Source organism: Herpailurus yagouaroundi, unplaced genomic scaffold, assembly GCF_014898765.1.
Source record: "Herpailurus yagouaroundi ecotype Mexico unplaced genomic scaffold, PumYag 159, whole genome shotgun sequence".
Lineage (NCBI taxonomy): Eukaryota > Metazoa > Chordata > Mammalia > Carnivora > Felidae > Herpailurus > Herpailurus yagouaroundi.
The window spans coordinates 45804310-45820961 of record NW_024412400.1 but is presented as its reverse complement, the minus strand read 5'-3'; positions in this window follow the sequence as shown (position 1 = coordinate 45820961).

The window sequence follows — 16652 nt, the reverse complement described above, 5'->3', positions numbered from 1 at the left end:
CGGTCCGTGAGTTTGAGCCCTGCGTCGGGCTCTGGGCTGATGGCTCAGAGCCTGGAGCCTGTTTCAGATTCTGTGTCTCCCTCTCTCTCTGACCCTCCCCCGTTCATGCTCTGTCTCTCTCTGTCTCAAAAATAAATAAACGTTAAAAAAAAAATTTTAAAAAAAGGGCACACTGTGGAAAGGGAGTCAGAAGAGAGGAGTAACTTTACAGTGGAGAAATCTGACAAGGACTACCTCAGCCAAGTGATGAAGGTCAGCACCAACACTGATAGGTCTTGTTTATAGGATGCACAATTTTGTGACTTAAGGAAAATGGAATTTCTTCTGTGGTTTTCCTCCTTAAATCCCATGCCCTGTATAATCATGAGAAAAATACCAGACAAATGTCAGTACATAGCATCATACAAGGTACCTGACCAGTACTTCTCAAAGCTGTCAAGATCAGCAAAATCAAAAGAAAGTCTGAGAAATTGTCATAGCCCAGAGGAGCCAAAAGACATGCCACTTAAATATAATGTAGTATCCTGGATGGGATCCTAGAACAGAAAAAAACTGAGATAAAAAGTGAGGAAAGCAGGGAGCACCCTGAGCAGTGAGTCACCCTGAGCAGTGAGGCACCCTGAGCCTGAGCAGTGGCTCAGTTGGGTAAGCGTCCGACTCCAGCTCAGGTCATGATCTCAGGGTTCATGAATTCAAGCCCTGCATCAGGCTCTCTTGCTGTCAGAGTGGAGCCTGCTTAGGATCCTCTGCTCCTCATTCTCTGCCCCTCTCCTACTTGTGCGCACTCTCTCCCTCTCTCAAAAATAAATAAACATTAAAAAAAAAAAAACCAAGGAAAGCAAAGTAAACTACAGACTTTAATTAATGGCCACACTAATATTGTTTCCCTAATTATAACAAATGTACCATACTAATATAAGATGTTAACAATAGGGGAATCTGGGTATAATGTAAATGGGGAAAAAGAAACCCAGAATATTTGTGAAGTTTTTTTCTAAGAGGTAGTGGGCAGATTGTGGGATAAATAATGGGATAAGGAGCAAATGGACGCTAAAAGGATCTCTCACTTTTTATTCATTCGATTCAAAAGCTCTTACATTGCAAATGTATAATTAAGAAGGTAAATCAAAATTAATTTTTCGAGATTTGTTCAGAAGTATTTGCTAGCTGGTAATCTGACGGGGTGGGATGTTTCCTAGGACATAAGGAGGCAAGATGCTTTTATCATGAATTGGAACCAGAACTGTGACATCACCAATGTCAAGTATTTATAGAATGTCTACAGAGTCTCACTGCATTGTATGGGTGTGGTGGCTAGTCCACAAACATGGCCACCATTAACTCTTCCCCTCCTGTATGTACGTTGTTCCTCTCATCAAGGGGTGGAACTTACTTGCCTTCCACTTGAATCTGGGCTGTCTTTATCACTGACTTTACCCCATGAATACAGAAGTGACTTTCTGAAACTTTTAATTCTAGGCTTTAGAAAAAAACAGCAGAATCCGTTTCCCATCTCTTGAAACCAGCCTTCAAACTATGAGAAACCTAAGCCAAGTGGAGAGCCTACCTGCCTGCTTGCCTTTCTTCATTTTTCCTTCCATTTTATGTAATAGTGTTCACTGTAAAATTCTAAGATTATTAAAGTATTTTAAGAACAAGAGAAAAAGTTTGCCATTCTCATCCCTTCCACATATCTATCCCAATCCTTTAGAAGTAACAGTATGATAGTTATTTAGATGTGTGTGTGCATGTGTGTATGTGGGTGTGTGCCTGTGCGGCCGCGTGTGCATGCATGTGTTTATAAAACATTTTGGAATCCTTGTGTGGTGATTGCTAGGCCTCTGGTAGCGTTCTTCTCTTTGAGAATGACTCAAGATATGGAAAGGTGAGTCTGTGGAATATTCCACACATTTTCTGCCCTTCTTGGACATGGCTAATTGATCCCAGAATGGACATGCGATCTAAGCCAAGACGGTGACATTATCTCTGTCTCATGGAGTATCAGGGAGCCCGGGAGTTGGGAGCTGGGCCACTTCAGTGGTAGAAGAGATCTGTATACTGAGGAGAAGATATGGTTCTGGTTCATTTCTTTCCCATTCCTGAACCTAAGCGGTCCAACATTAGCCACCAATCCATTAGCTATCTCAACACTCATCCAAAACACAATTTTATCTTATCTTTTGCTCAAGCTAGACAAAGCTAGCTTTTGTTACCTGCAATCAAAAAATCTTAGTGTATATATGTACACAGAGAGTATTTCTAAAATGGGATCCTAGAATTCATTACGTTCTAAAGCTTCTGGTTCTCCCTTTGTACTATGCGTCATGAACGTTATTTTACATATTCCTTTTAGAGACGGCATTTTATGTATGGAGGTCCTGTAGTCTGTTTAGTCATTTTCCTTTTGGTTGGTTATTTCGAGTAGTTTTGCCATGAACAACATGGCAAAGATGAGCGCAGATGGGATTACGAGAAGCTGAAGGAAGAGGACGTGGCTCCTTTCTTCTCTACTCTTAACTGCAATCTGTCTGCCTCTCCTGAGACAAACAGCTTTAGGAGGCTCTAGGTTTTGTAAAAATTCCAGCAAAGAGAATTTTGTATTTTGGTGACAGGGGAGGCCAGCTGGAGAATCCTTTTTGCCCACAATCTCCATCCCTGGGAGCTTTGTGCAAAGCAAGGAAGCCTGTGAAGTCTTTGGCCTCAGAGGTCAGTGGCCCTATGGGGTCAATGATTTTGGTCCTACGTAAGTGGGTCACATTTCTTTGGTTCCCAAGAGACCTAAAGGAAACTGACCCAGTAGGCAAAGTCCTCCTTCCTCCAGAGGCTAGGAGAGTACAGGACTCTGGGGGAGCAAACATGCTTCCTCCAGGTGATCTACGAGGGGCCTTCTATACTGTAGCCTCATAGGAGAAAAAACTGCTCCATCTTGCAGAGATGCTTCCCCGAAGACCACCGCACAACCAGACAAGATCTTCAGGGAGTGAACAAAAGCGACAGACACACCTCCCAGGTGGCCTAGCAGTCGGAGAGAAGAAAGCTGCTCAGGTCAACCAGAACACATCCACTAAAGTCAAGCTTCTGGAAGAGACAGCTGGAAATTTGACCACTGAAAGAGCACTTCAGGAGGTGCAAGTAATTGTGTGTGTGTGTATGTGCACGCACGCGCACACACACACACACTTTCTGGGGCTAAAAACATGGTTTCCCATCCACACATTTTGCTAGACAAACTGAAGGAGAGTTACTGATGGTCTGGCAAAACAAACTGAAGAGTCATCTCAAAACACAGAGCAAAAATTACAGAGAGGAAAATCATTAGGGAAGAGTAAGAGACTTGAAGGGGGCATCAAGGGTACCTAAGCAGCAAATAATAATAATAGGTGCTCCAGAGGAGCTAAAGGAACAGATGGAGGAGAGGCAGTAATTAAACACATTCGAAGAACATTTCCCTGCAATGAATGAAAATCTGAGTCTGCAAATTGAAAGGGCTCACCAAGTTCCAGCCATGATTAATGAGAAAACATACACATTTAGGCATATCCTGCTAAAGTTCCTGAATTCTAAGGATTCAAAAAAAATCTCACATGCTTCTAGAACAGCAAAAAAAGTTATCTACAAAAGAAAATGAGTAAGACTCCCATAGCACCTCTCATTGGCCGTATAGACAACTAGGAGGCAAAACAGCAGCCCAAGAATCCTATCTCCCCAAGTTCTCATTCACTTAACTCGGTGGGCGAGGGTGTTTATGGACGTGCCAGAATTCAGAGCATAGAGATCCCATGTAATTCACTGACCCCCACTATGGTGAAGAACAGAATCTCTTAACTCTAATGTACATCACCTGAGGATCTTGTTAAAATGCAGATTCCAGTTCAGCAGGTCTGGGGTGGAGATCGGAGATTCTGCATTTCTAACAAATTCTCAGGTGGTGTCTATGCTGCTGGTTCCTATACCACAGGCATAAACTCTCAGGGTGACCCCGTGGGCCTGAATCTTTGGCTCTACCCCTTCCTGGTTGTGTGAAATTGTTCTTTAATTTTTCTATGCCTCAGTTTCTTCATCTGTAAAGCAGGGATAATGATAGTCCCTGCCTTATAAAGGTGTAAAAGTTAAGTGATCTAATACATGTAAACTTCTCAAACTGTGCCTGACATAGAGTAAGCATTCAATAAATATTGGCTATTGACGTAATGAAACATTCTCTGGGAATATGTGAGTGTGAAACAAGACGTTTTACAACAGAAGCAGCAGGACACAAAGGCCATTTTATTACTGTAACCGAAAACACTGAATGAGCTCAGCCAAGTCCCGGACACTGGGGTGGTGAGGGGAAGTGGTAACCCTGCCAAGGTCTCATCTGGGGAAGACACAGGGGAGAGGAGGAAACATGTGCATTCAGAACTATTTTAGAGTTTATCCCGTGGGGATAATTGCTGGCTTGTTTTCAGATTAGCAGAGAAGATGTCTTATCATGAGCACAGGAGTAGAGAAGGTGCCTGTTAACAGGATATAAATGAATATTAGAATTTCCATATTAACACAGGAAAGTAAAATGGACTGGACAGAAAATTCATCAAACCAGCAAGAAAAAGAGAATAAAATCGAAGATTAATTTTAAGAATCTTGCAATAGGGGCGTCTGGGTGGCTGAGTCGGTTAAGTGTCCGACTTTTGGCTCAGGTCATGATCTTACGGTTCTTGAGTTCGAGCCCCTCGTCGGGCTCTGTGCAGACAGCTCAGAGCCTGGAGCCTGCTTTGGATTCTGTGTCTCCCTCTTTCTCTGCCCTCCCCTGCTTGCTCTCCCTCTACCTCAAAAATAAATAAACACTAAAAAAATAATCTTGCAAGAAAACCTAGGAAATTGAAAGCATAATCTAAGGGCGAGGGAGACCTTCTTGATCAAGTCATGTTCTTGACACTTCTTGACACTTGTCAAGACCTTCTTGACACTTGCCCCACCCCAAAAGATCTGTTTGGATAAAAATGGCAAATCTGGAAAATATTCATAAATACATGTAACTATAAGAGAGACTGGCGAGCTGTTCACAAAGCTGATTCCTTTTCTTCAAGGGACATACTTTTTTCCTCTATTATATTTTTACAGCTTTATTTATTGAGGTACAATTGAGGTATAATAAGCCACACTTGTTTAAAATGTAGTTTGATGAGCCTTGCCCTATGTATAATACCTGTGAGACCACCGCCACAATCAAGGTAAAGAAATATTCATCATCCCTGAAGGTTTCTTGGTGTCCCTTTGGAACCCACTCCTCACTCCCCACTCTGCCCCCACGGGCTTTCATGTACACTACATTTCTCAACCTTCCCGTAGGGTATGGCCGGGCCCCTAGGTACCAGCCAGAGAGACACGAGCAGAGGTGAGGACACTCCTTTGGGCCCAGCCTCCCATGTGTGAGCTGTTTTCTCCTCCCCTATATCCTGGCAGGACAGCCAAGGTGACCTGGGAAACCACTGCAGGAGATGGCAGAACGCTTAACAGCCTGCATCTCTGAATGACTGCGGAGTGGAGTGCCCCATCCCATTGCCAACAAACCTCCCTTGTGTGAAACCACGATGTGAGTGTTCATTGCAACAACTGGTATTACCTTAGCCAATACTATAATATTCACAGAGTTCTTACAGATTGACAAGAAATCATCAAACAACTAGGTGGAAAAGTGTTAAGAAGAATCAATTCACAAAAGAGCAAATCCAAATTGTGAACATACAAAACAAATGGAAAGCTGTGTACATACCCTTAAGTACGGAAATCTAAAGTAACGTATCAGACGAGCAACCATTAAAGAGACTAATCATACATACTCTCAGGGATGAAGTGGACAGGATACTCAAACACTGGTGGTAAAAATGTGAGTGGTTACAGACTTTTCAGAAAATCAATCTGGCCGCATGTACTAAAATAATAAATATAAATAGTCTTTGCTTTATTTAGTAGTTCCACTCCTGGGCGCCTATCTTAGGCAATAACAGAATGAAGATATGAGGATATCTATGTACGAGGATGTTTATTGCAGATTGTGTATATGACAAAATTAAAAACAATGAAAACACAACTGGAAACAGAAGGAACAACTATCCATAAAAGAATGAATCATGGACCCTGTGGGAAGGTATGCTGCAAATTTGAAAAAAAATAAATTAGAGCTAAATCAGATAACATGTAGGGATTTTCATGAGATTTGTAGAGAAAAGAAAAATGAAGAAAAGTATATATAACACAAACGATTTCCATTAAAAATCACCCAAACCTTCCAGTACATGTATGTGTGTATGAAAATATATGTTTGTGTGTATGCAAAATAAGCATGGAAAACTAAAGATAACATAAGGCATGAAAACATGGATTATAAGTATGGTTGGGAGGGGAGGTATGATAGGCTAATGGCCCCTCCAGATGTCCATGACCTAATCCTCAGAACCTGTGAGTATTACCTTACAAGGCAAATGGAACTTCACAGGAGTGATCAAATTATGGACCTCATGGTGGGAAAATTATCCTAGATTATCACCACAATGTCATCCAATGTCACCACAGAGGTCATTATAAGAGGGAGGCAGGAGATCAGAAGGATAGAAGAGGAAAAGGCATTGGCATTGACAATGACATTGCTGTGATGCAGCCACAAGCCAAGGAAGGCTGGTAGCTACCCGAAGCTGGACAATGCAAGAAATAGATTCTCCTCTGGAACCTCCAAAAGGAACCAGCCCTGCTCACACCTTGATTTTAGCCACATAAGACTCATTTCAACTTCTGGCCTGTAGAACTGTAAGCGAAAAAACTTCTGTTTTAAACTACTGCATTTGTGGCAATGTGTCCCAGCAGCAATAGGAAATGATGTTGGGGAAGGGTGTGTTAGGCAGTAATGACTGCCACCTAAATAATCCCCTCCCCTTGAGTGCAAGTGGAACCTGTGGATCTGGTAGGATAGCACTCCTGTGATTATGTTACGTGGCAAAAGTGAAGGGATTTTTCAAGGTGTGATTAGGTTTGGCTTTGAGTTCATCAAAAAGGATGCTATCCTGTAAGAGCATGATTTAATCAAGTCAACTTTTTTTTTAATGTTTATTTATTATTGAGAGACAGAGAGAGACAGAGCATGCACAGGGGAGGGGCAGAGAGAGAGAGGGAGACAAAGAATTTGAAGTAGGCTCCAGGCTCTGAGCTGTCAACCCAGAGCCTGACACAGCTCAGAGCCTGACTCACGGCTCAAACCCATAAACCGTGAGATCATGACCTGAGCTGAAGTCAAATGCTTAACCGACTCAGCCACCCAGGCACCCCTAGAGTCAACTCTTTAAAAGGAGGGCTTAGGGCTTCCCTGAGATCAGAGATGTGGGAAGCAGCTGAGACTATTTCTCCTGCGAGCCTTGTAGAAATGCTCCATGAGTTCTACAGCCACAGGAAAGGGGCTCTATCAACAATCACATGAATTCGGAGGGGAACCTGAATCTTGAATGAGACCGTGACCCCCCAAAGACACCTTGACTGCAGCCCTGTGAGACCCTAAGTAGAGGATCCTGCTAAGCCATGCCCAGACTCCTGGCCAAGGAAACTTGAAGACAATAACTGTTATTTTAAGCCCCTGAGTTTGTGATCATTTCTTACACAATAGAAAACTAATACAGAGTGTGAAAAGAGACAACAAAGAAAAGACCAAGGGGAAGAAAGAAGTCACTGCACTAAAAAATAATATGGATTATATTTATAATCATGATAAACTGAATGGACGCATATAAAGTAAAAATGAATATTTTAAAAGTAAAAAAAAAAATCCCTGATACACATTTGGAATTTTTAATTGTAGAATGAATTTAGAAGAATATGGGGGAGTTGCGTGAGAATGAGAGGAAAAGTGTGGAGGTATTGGTGCTGCTGTAAATTGAGAGATGAGAAAGATATAGAGGGAAAGGATCTGAAGAAGTTTAGCTGTGTCTGACAAGTGGAATCCCTTGGATGCCTATTTGGGAGGTTCAATCGAGATTTTCAATGTAGTCAATAATTTGGCGACATCAATATTTCTTTTGGCTGTAAGATAGTGCTAAAGCTGTCCGGAAGGTGGTTCCTCTTTCTACAGATTATGCTCCCTAAAACTCTTTATGGCTCCCCATAGCCCTCTGGAAAAAGCCCACACTTCTTAGTAGGACTTCTCAGGCTCTTATCTTTGGTCCAACCTGTGTGTACAGAGCTCTTTACACATATTTTATTTATTTATTTTTAAAGATTTATTTATTTATTTATTTATTTATTTATTTATTTATTTTTAACTTTATTTGAGAGAGAGAGAGAGAGAGCCAAAGTTGGGGAGAGGGGCAGAGGGAGGGAGGGGGGGAGGGAGGGAGAGAGAGAGAGAGAGAGAGAGAGACAGAGAATCTCAAGCAGGCTCCATGCTCAGCGTGGAGCCCGATGGAGGGCTCAATCTCACAACCCTGGGATCATGACCTAAGCCTCAATCCAGAGTCAGAGGCACTCAACCCGCTGAGCCACTCAAGTGCCCCAGAGTTCTTTACATCGAAAGGTCACATGGTTACCCTTTAAAAAAGTTGCAACACTACTATCATACCTATACAAAGCCATCGTATAGGGGTATATCAGTAGGATGGATTCTTATAGTGGAATTGCTGGATGAAAGAAGAGGCACATTAAATTTTGATAAAATCTTTATATTTTCAAGCTTGGTCTCCAAAAAAAAAAAAAAAAAAAGCCTGTACCAATCTATAGTGTGCTCTACATAGGGTATGAGAGAATCCATTTCCCCATATCTTGTTGTAACATCATGAATATTTATAACACCATTTATCAGAATTCCTTTTACTTTTTGCCCATCAGGCAACAAATGGTGGGAGCACACTTTTCTGATATGCATCACCCACTTGTATTATTTCTCTGAATTGTCTGTCCCTAACCTTCCAATCTGAAACGGTTGTTCCCAAATGAAAGGCAAACCATCTTCTATGGGACCTAATGGTAAAAAAACCTTTCCCCTTCCAGCAATATCATTATGGAGCAGTGAAGGACTGAGTATCGCACCATCAAAGCTATTCTGTTACTCTCAAAAAGCTGCCTTGGGAAAGCACTCTGATGAGTAAAACAGTAAAAATATTCCTGCCTACTAAGGTATGTGATGCAACACAAATGAATCATTAAAATCATTGTAAGAGGCTTTCATTTAAGTATATAAAAGTCAGGAGGGAAAATTTTTTCAGGGTTTGCTACAGTAATCTACACCAACTTAACGTCTTCTCTCTTACTTGGTTCTTAGGCATTGCCAAATTTATCTTGTTCTCCTGCGTCACTCTACTAACTTTCAAAGGAGCTGGATCTATATTATTGAAGCTCTATTGGGTAAATTTTAGTTACCCTTATCTTCAAGATCCCTAGCTAAGTCATCAAGGATAGCTCACTTCATTCATTCATTCCATCATTCATTCACTCATTCAAAATCTAGTTAGCATGGATTTTGCATTAGGCATCCTGTAAGACTGAGGACACAGTGATAAATATACTGACACATACTCTCTTTTCATGGATTTGCAGTTTAAAATTTTTTTTCAACGTTTTTATTTATTTTTGGGACAGAGAGAGACAGAGCATGAACGGGGGAGGGGCAGAGAGAGAGGGAGACACAGAATCGGAAACAGGCTCCAGGCTCTGAGCCATCAGCCCAGAGCCTGACGTGGGGCTCGAACTCACGGACCGCGAGATCGTGACCTGGCTGAAGCCGGACGCTTAACCGACTGCGCCACCCAGGCGCCCCTGGATTTGCAGTTTAAAGGAGAAGTCAGTTCAATAAATAGACCATCATTATATAGTACCATATGAGAGGAAGTTCAGATATTTGGAAGTGACTGACTTGGGATGGGCATAAGAGAGTTGTTCCAAGCAGAGGAAAACAGTATCTATTGTCAAATAACTATCATCATCATCACATGCCATTATCTATGTGTGCACATCCAGGCATGGAATAAGTCACAGATTCTTGTGCAAATTTTAAAAACCTTGACACAAAATTTCAGGAATGTATTCAAAGTTTCTATTTCACTAGAATCTCTGCCCCTGCCAGTCAGGGAAGAGTTTTACCAGGATTGCTGGAAGCAATTGCCCGTGCTACAATCATTCATTTGACGTTGGAGAGCATCTTCTCCATACCTGGTATGTGCCAGGCATTGCGAATACCTAGCTGCATAAGACACCATTGCAAGTCTCAAGGATCAACAGTCTCATGAGGGTGGGAGAGGAGATAGACAAATAACTATAATTGTAATTCATCATGATAAATACTATGGAAAAGGAAGTATGTGCATTATAAGGTGAGCATAAAAGGACGGAATGAATTTACTCCACCAGGGAGCTGGGGAAGGATTCATAGACCTTGATGAGTAGATGTCTACCAGGAAGTCAAATTGGGGAAGGTTTTAGGCTTTTTTGTTTTTCACAGAAAGAATACAAAGGCTGAAAAGGAATAATATATGCAGGAAGAATTAAGAATGTAGTTGTGGCCAGAGAACAGGATACATGGTAGGCAGTAGAAAGGGAAAGATGAACAATATCCAGTTGATGAGGGCCTGGCCTGGGTGAGTGACTAAGTCTGGCAATAACGTCTGGAGTATTATCACCAAGAGGGGTAATGGTGTTACACTGGGAATGTCATGGTAACCTAGCATTTATGCAATGGGGGACTTATTTTCAGAGCCTACTCCAAAGAAGAAGTAATCCTTCAAGACAAAAGAAGTTTAATCCACTCTTTCCTACCCCCTCCCCCATTATAATGCAATCCAAATAATGCAATCTCCCAGGGGTACTGCATATCCAAGAAAGTCCAGAGACAGATTTACCTAAGATCAACCATTCCTGAGGCTAATGTTCAGAAGCTAGGGATGATCCGCCAAAGCTATAACAACCTGAGGTAAAAGGTGAACATCCCAGCACAGACACTCTAGGAATCAAACAGTGAAGCACACAGAGGAATAGTGTTAAAGGTTATTACCAGTGTCTTAGTGAGGATTAACTAGAGGTAAATAGAACAACCCATTATAGATTCCTTTGCAGCTAGCTGAATGTGATAGAGTTCTCATTTCAGAGTATGGCTTTGGTCAACATCTTTTGCGACCTTCATACGTTCCAAAGTTAAGGAACCCCTCTGGGTATGGTTTTGTATGTAGATATCTCTACTGGGCAGACAGAGAAGAGTTCAGTGTCCAGAGTGAACAAAACCAGACAACAACGCCACCATCCAGAGTGCTGTCTGGATGTGTTACCTGACACACCACCCTTAGCAGTTTGGACTTCTTTCTTCAGACCAGAGATTCCAGTGACTAGCAGTGAATGGGCTACTCAAATCCCCTTGGACCTTAGGGTAACTAGGCAAGACCTGGAACAATCATAGTCCTGGGCTCTTTGCTTCAGACACAAGTAATCTCTTCCATTTAGATCGATGTGAGCCTAAAAATATTACCATTTCCTGGGTGTTGATAGGTGAAAGAGCATTCCTGCAATGGGCGGCAATAATGAACTCTGGTCATTATCCCTCTACACCCTGAAATGTGGTCACCTCCAACTCGAAGCTTTGGATGCTTCTCTGGCATCTTCTGGATGCCAAAAAAAATATGCTTGTAATATAGAAGACCTGGGACCTTCACACTGGAATAATGAAGATGGATTAGCAGGCAGGATTGAGAGCAAGGAGGTGAAGTCATCGTTAAATTACTCTTTGAGATGCAATTACGTGAAAGATAGTGAATAGCTGCTATCCATCTCTTCTTAGAAATGAAATGGACTTGGGCTTGAACTGCAGCCTGAGGAATTAATGTTAGATAAAAGGATGCAAGAGGACCACTTCATACTCCCTAGTCGCTCATGTTTACATGTTTGTGTAGTTGTCATACTCCGCTTTGATTTGGAGTCACCAGTGTCATCATATGCCATGCTCATTCATTTCTGTATCCACAATACCTAGTACAGTGCCTCATACAGAGTGGGCTCTCAGTAAATATTGCATTGCATTAACTTGTTAAGTGATGGTGCTCAGGGGAGACAGGCCAATGTTCTTAAAAGCTGTTTAATACAGAACAGGTGCTTTCACTTGGAGTATCTTAGGAATCAGGGACCATGGAGCCGTGACATATCCTCTGTTACTTCTTACTTCTCACATCCGTGTCTTCCAAGTTCTCAACTGAGAAACTCATGCTCCTGTCCATGGAGGTAGTTGACTTACCAAATTTTCAAGAGTGAAATGTTATTGGTTAAGTTCCTTTGGAGCTTAAATCTATGAGATGTCCTTTAGTATAGATACTCTATAGTTGAAGATTTACTGCTCTGTTTGCTCCGTGTTATGAATTCTTCAGTTGCAAGTTTTTTACACCCCTGTGCTGTCATCTTGCTTCTATCCTGGCTATACACCCTGCCTGGGCTGGACAAAGAACCAATTAATAAAGTGTTTGTTTTTTTTTTTTTCTGCTCTGTGAACTTTCCCATGTTGAGTGATAAAAGGGCAAAAAGGGAAAACACTGTCTTTGCTGCTTGTCTGAATTTAAATAATCTCGTAGCTTTACTAAGACTTCTTTAAAAATGAATCACTGGCAGCGAATAAAACTCTAATCTGCATATAATGCCACAAGTATTAAAATTCACTATCCAGTCAGTGGATTTTAAAATGCAGTCATGGTCCTGGCAAGGAAGAGGTGACACACTCTAAGTATAACTGAGGAGAGTTTAATGAAAGGATTATTTCACAACAATAGGCTGGAGTTATGGGAACCAACAAGACATGGTGAAGCATTCAGGGATGAGTCACAATGGGGAGCTGCTACTATCCATAGAGTTGGAAGGGCAAAGTGACAGACCTGGTGAAAGCTGAGCCCTGGTACAGAGGCTGCCTGGCAGCAGCTGTGCTCTTAAGTAGAGGAACACAATTGCCAAACCGAAACCCGGCAGGGGATAAATCACCCACTCTCTTTCCTCCTGCTCTCCAATCTCCTGATGGTGGTTCCCATTGGCCAAATCCAACTGGAGGTTCCCAGGGATCTGTTTCCAGGGATGTAGGACGTGGCAGGGGGCTTGGGAGAGAAGGAAGAATAGTTTTGGAGGGTCAAACAAAGAATACACAGCCACTCACTGCATCAGTTGGGGTTCAACAGGAACAAATGGCAACCCTTAGTTAGAATAATTCATTAAGAGCTCATTTACAAGAGGTCTATTTACAAAAATGTGGGCAGGCCAAGGGAACCAAAAAAGATTATGCAGTAACCTGGAGTTACTTGCAGTGGGGCTGTTACCATCTAAGGATTTTGGTACTGATTCCAATGTGTGGGTGTTTTCCCCATGCCACCAAGCAATTCTTCACCACCAGCAGAGTGTCCTACAATTCAACTCAATTCTGACACCGTCTACCAAGGGATAACATCAGATTGCAGAGGTTAAAGCTCAGTCCTACAAAACTGCCCCACTTCAGATGCTAATCACAAGTCTAGTTTGTTATCTGTGCTTCTACTGATTGGCTATAAATCCGAGGTTCCCACAATCCCCTCCTTGGGTTTGATTAATTTGCTAGAGCAGCTCGCAGAACTCAGTCAACCAGTTTACTCACTAGATTACTGGGTTATTACAAAGCATATTAAAGGATGCAAATGAAGAGCCAGGTAAAGAGATACATAGGGGGAAATATCAAACAAGGGAGCCTCTGTCCACATGGAGTTTGGGGCCCAGCTCAGCGGCACATGGAGGCGAAGTGCTGATTCACCAACCTGGAAATACTCCAAATCCTTTCATTTTGGGTTTTTATGAAGTCTCTGTTACACAGGCATGCTTGATTAAATCACTGGCTATTGGGGACTGAATTCAATCTCCAGCCCCTCCTCCCTCCCAGAGACCAAAAATGATGTATTATATGCATAGGCATATGTATATACAAATACATATATGTTATATATGTACAAATCCATATACGTGTACATATATATATATATATATATATATATATATAATAAATCACAATATCATACCACCCAGCCTCTCAGAGACAAGGGGAGAACACTGATATCAGAACCCAAAGGAGAGTGTGTATAGAGGTTGCCTCAGAGGAGCAGTGAGGTTTGGTGAAGGAATACAACCAGCCTAATGGAGGGCCAGGGGAGTAAAACCCTGATCTCTCCCTACCCCAATTCTGCCTTCTGGTCTTACAGTAGGACTCCCTACTGGCCCAAACAAACTGGAGACCAAGGCAAGGGAGCTCTGGGGATATGTCCATATGGTCAACCTCTAGGCAGAAAGTAGGGTGGAGAAGGGTGAAAAGTGAATCTGGAGAGGTAAACCAAAGATATCTGGCATAGCAGTTTTTAACTAAGTCACTCATTAACTAACTTCCTTCTTTCCTCCCTCCCTCCCACTAGACTTTACTAATCTTTGTACCAAATACGGTGCTAAATGCTCTTATGTAAAATTAACACTTAAAATTTCTCAGGCAGGGAATATTGCCTTTCACTAAGCAAGCATCCTCTATCACATTGACCTCTCAGCATTTTCCAACTTTTTTAATACAAGGGTCTCCTTTTAAAAAATAAAACTTCACAGGAACTCTAAGCAGTATTTACTAGTGGAAATTAAAAAAATGTAAATTTACATTTCCTTACTTTTAGATTCACCAAAAGAGAACAGTAACAAGATTTTTGATTAATGCAAAGATTTGAAATCAGTTTCTCTGGCCTACATTGGCATCAGCAACTGCCAATATTGATGTACTTACCTGAAACAGAGTTTGACAACCACTGCTATAAATGACTGGGAAAGCAGGAAGCTTCCATTTTGCCACCCTACAACTCAGTGAGGCCTTCTTTTTGTAATCAAAATCTGACGACTAGAACACATGAGATAGGACTGACAGCTACACTTTTCCAGCCACCTGGTCAGGAAATATCTCATCTCTCTGAAAACTCATTCTTTACGCCTCAGTTATCAAACACTTTGGAGCAGCTTAGCCCAGGAAATGAAGGCTCTTGTTAAAAACATGGAGATTTAGGAAGCCAGGACTGTGATTAACCATGTTGGCATGTTGCCAAACGAGCAGTTAACCACCAGGGCTGGGAAAACAAGGGCCGATTAGTAATCCCTGGGTTTACAAAAGGGGTTTTAGACCCAATCCTAACAAACCACTGTGACCGACTAGAAAATCCCTAATCTATTGTAGCTGTGACTGTGCTGCCTTTAAAAAAAAAAAAAAAAGTATTAGTCTAATCAAAATTTATTCATCACTACCTCTACTTGTAAAAAAAAAAAAAAAAACCCATACAATGATTTATATTTAAATTTAGCAGCCTGGAAATCTCCTAGATGCTCTCTATAAAATGAAATTAGACTTTGAACCTACTCATGAGGTTTATAATGATCAATGTTTATTTTAATCTCAGTGAGCTATCCCAGAAAGAATGCTGGTTCTGAAGTTGATCAGAATTGGTGTACCAGTTTTTGAATGCACTTGAGTTCAGGAAGCAGAGTACCAGACTCACACTGGCCCAAACTAGCCTTTTTTACTTTCATCCAATTAGTAGAAGTCTGAAGGGAAGCAGTTGCTGCCTGTGGTTGAGGGGCTTGACCATGAGGGGCCACATATCTGCAGTGTTCCTGGCCTTCCTCTCTTACTCATCACTTTGTGGTAACCCAATATCTGTGAAGGAAAAAGGGACATGAGGGAATGCATTGGTGTTGGTGATGTTGGAGGAGGGTTGGGGGAATGACACCTTCTGTCTGGGGAATTGTTGAGTCTGGGGACTTGGTGATGTGATGACAGCACATGTGTCCCATAGGCAATTAGAGATACAGAAATGGATTTGAGGACAGAAATCAGAGTTAAGGAGGATGAATTAGGAGTGAGAAGGCAGGAGGAGTCTAAACTGAGAATTTAGGGGAAGACTTTCTTTTCAGAACTAAGAGAAATGCTCTCTCTGTAAACGGGTGGTCTGAAGGGGAGGTGGTGCAGGTGTAACAATTCAAGTATAGCAGCCTCATTAAAGGGGGAAGAGAGGTCCTCTGGAGGGAGGGGGCTGGGGACACACTGAGTGACTGGATTGGAAACAACTGTAGGGCCATACAAAGGCTTCAGAAATCTGGCTCTGCTGGTAGAATGATAGAACTTGCCATGATTAAGGTCTGCAGATTTCCAAAGTTTCTATAGCAGCAGTTCAAGGCCTAGGAGTGGAAACAGAGCTAGAGGACATGGATGACCCAAGGCTGGTAATGGCCATGGGGTGAGAATGTCATGAGTGTTCATGATGACCAGGTAGAGGAGGCTGACTAGAACCCAGACCAGGAAGAGAGAACATTCAGAGAGTCAACCCTCTATGATTAAGCCTTGGGCTCTTTTTTTCCTGTACTCATTATCCCTCGAGGTTCCTCTTCCTATAAAACCAATGGCATGATCCCAGAGGTAGATTAGTTTCCAAGAGAAAACAGTCAGTCAATGGATAGTAGGAATCACAATTATAAAGAAGTTAGCCTGGGGGCACCTGGGTGGCTCAGTTGGTTAAGTGACTTCGGCTCAGGTCATGATCTTGCAGTTTGTGAGTTCGAGCTCCACGCCAGGCTCTGTGCTGACAGCTCAGAGCCTGGAGCCTACTTCAGATTCTATGTCTCCCCCTCTCTCT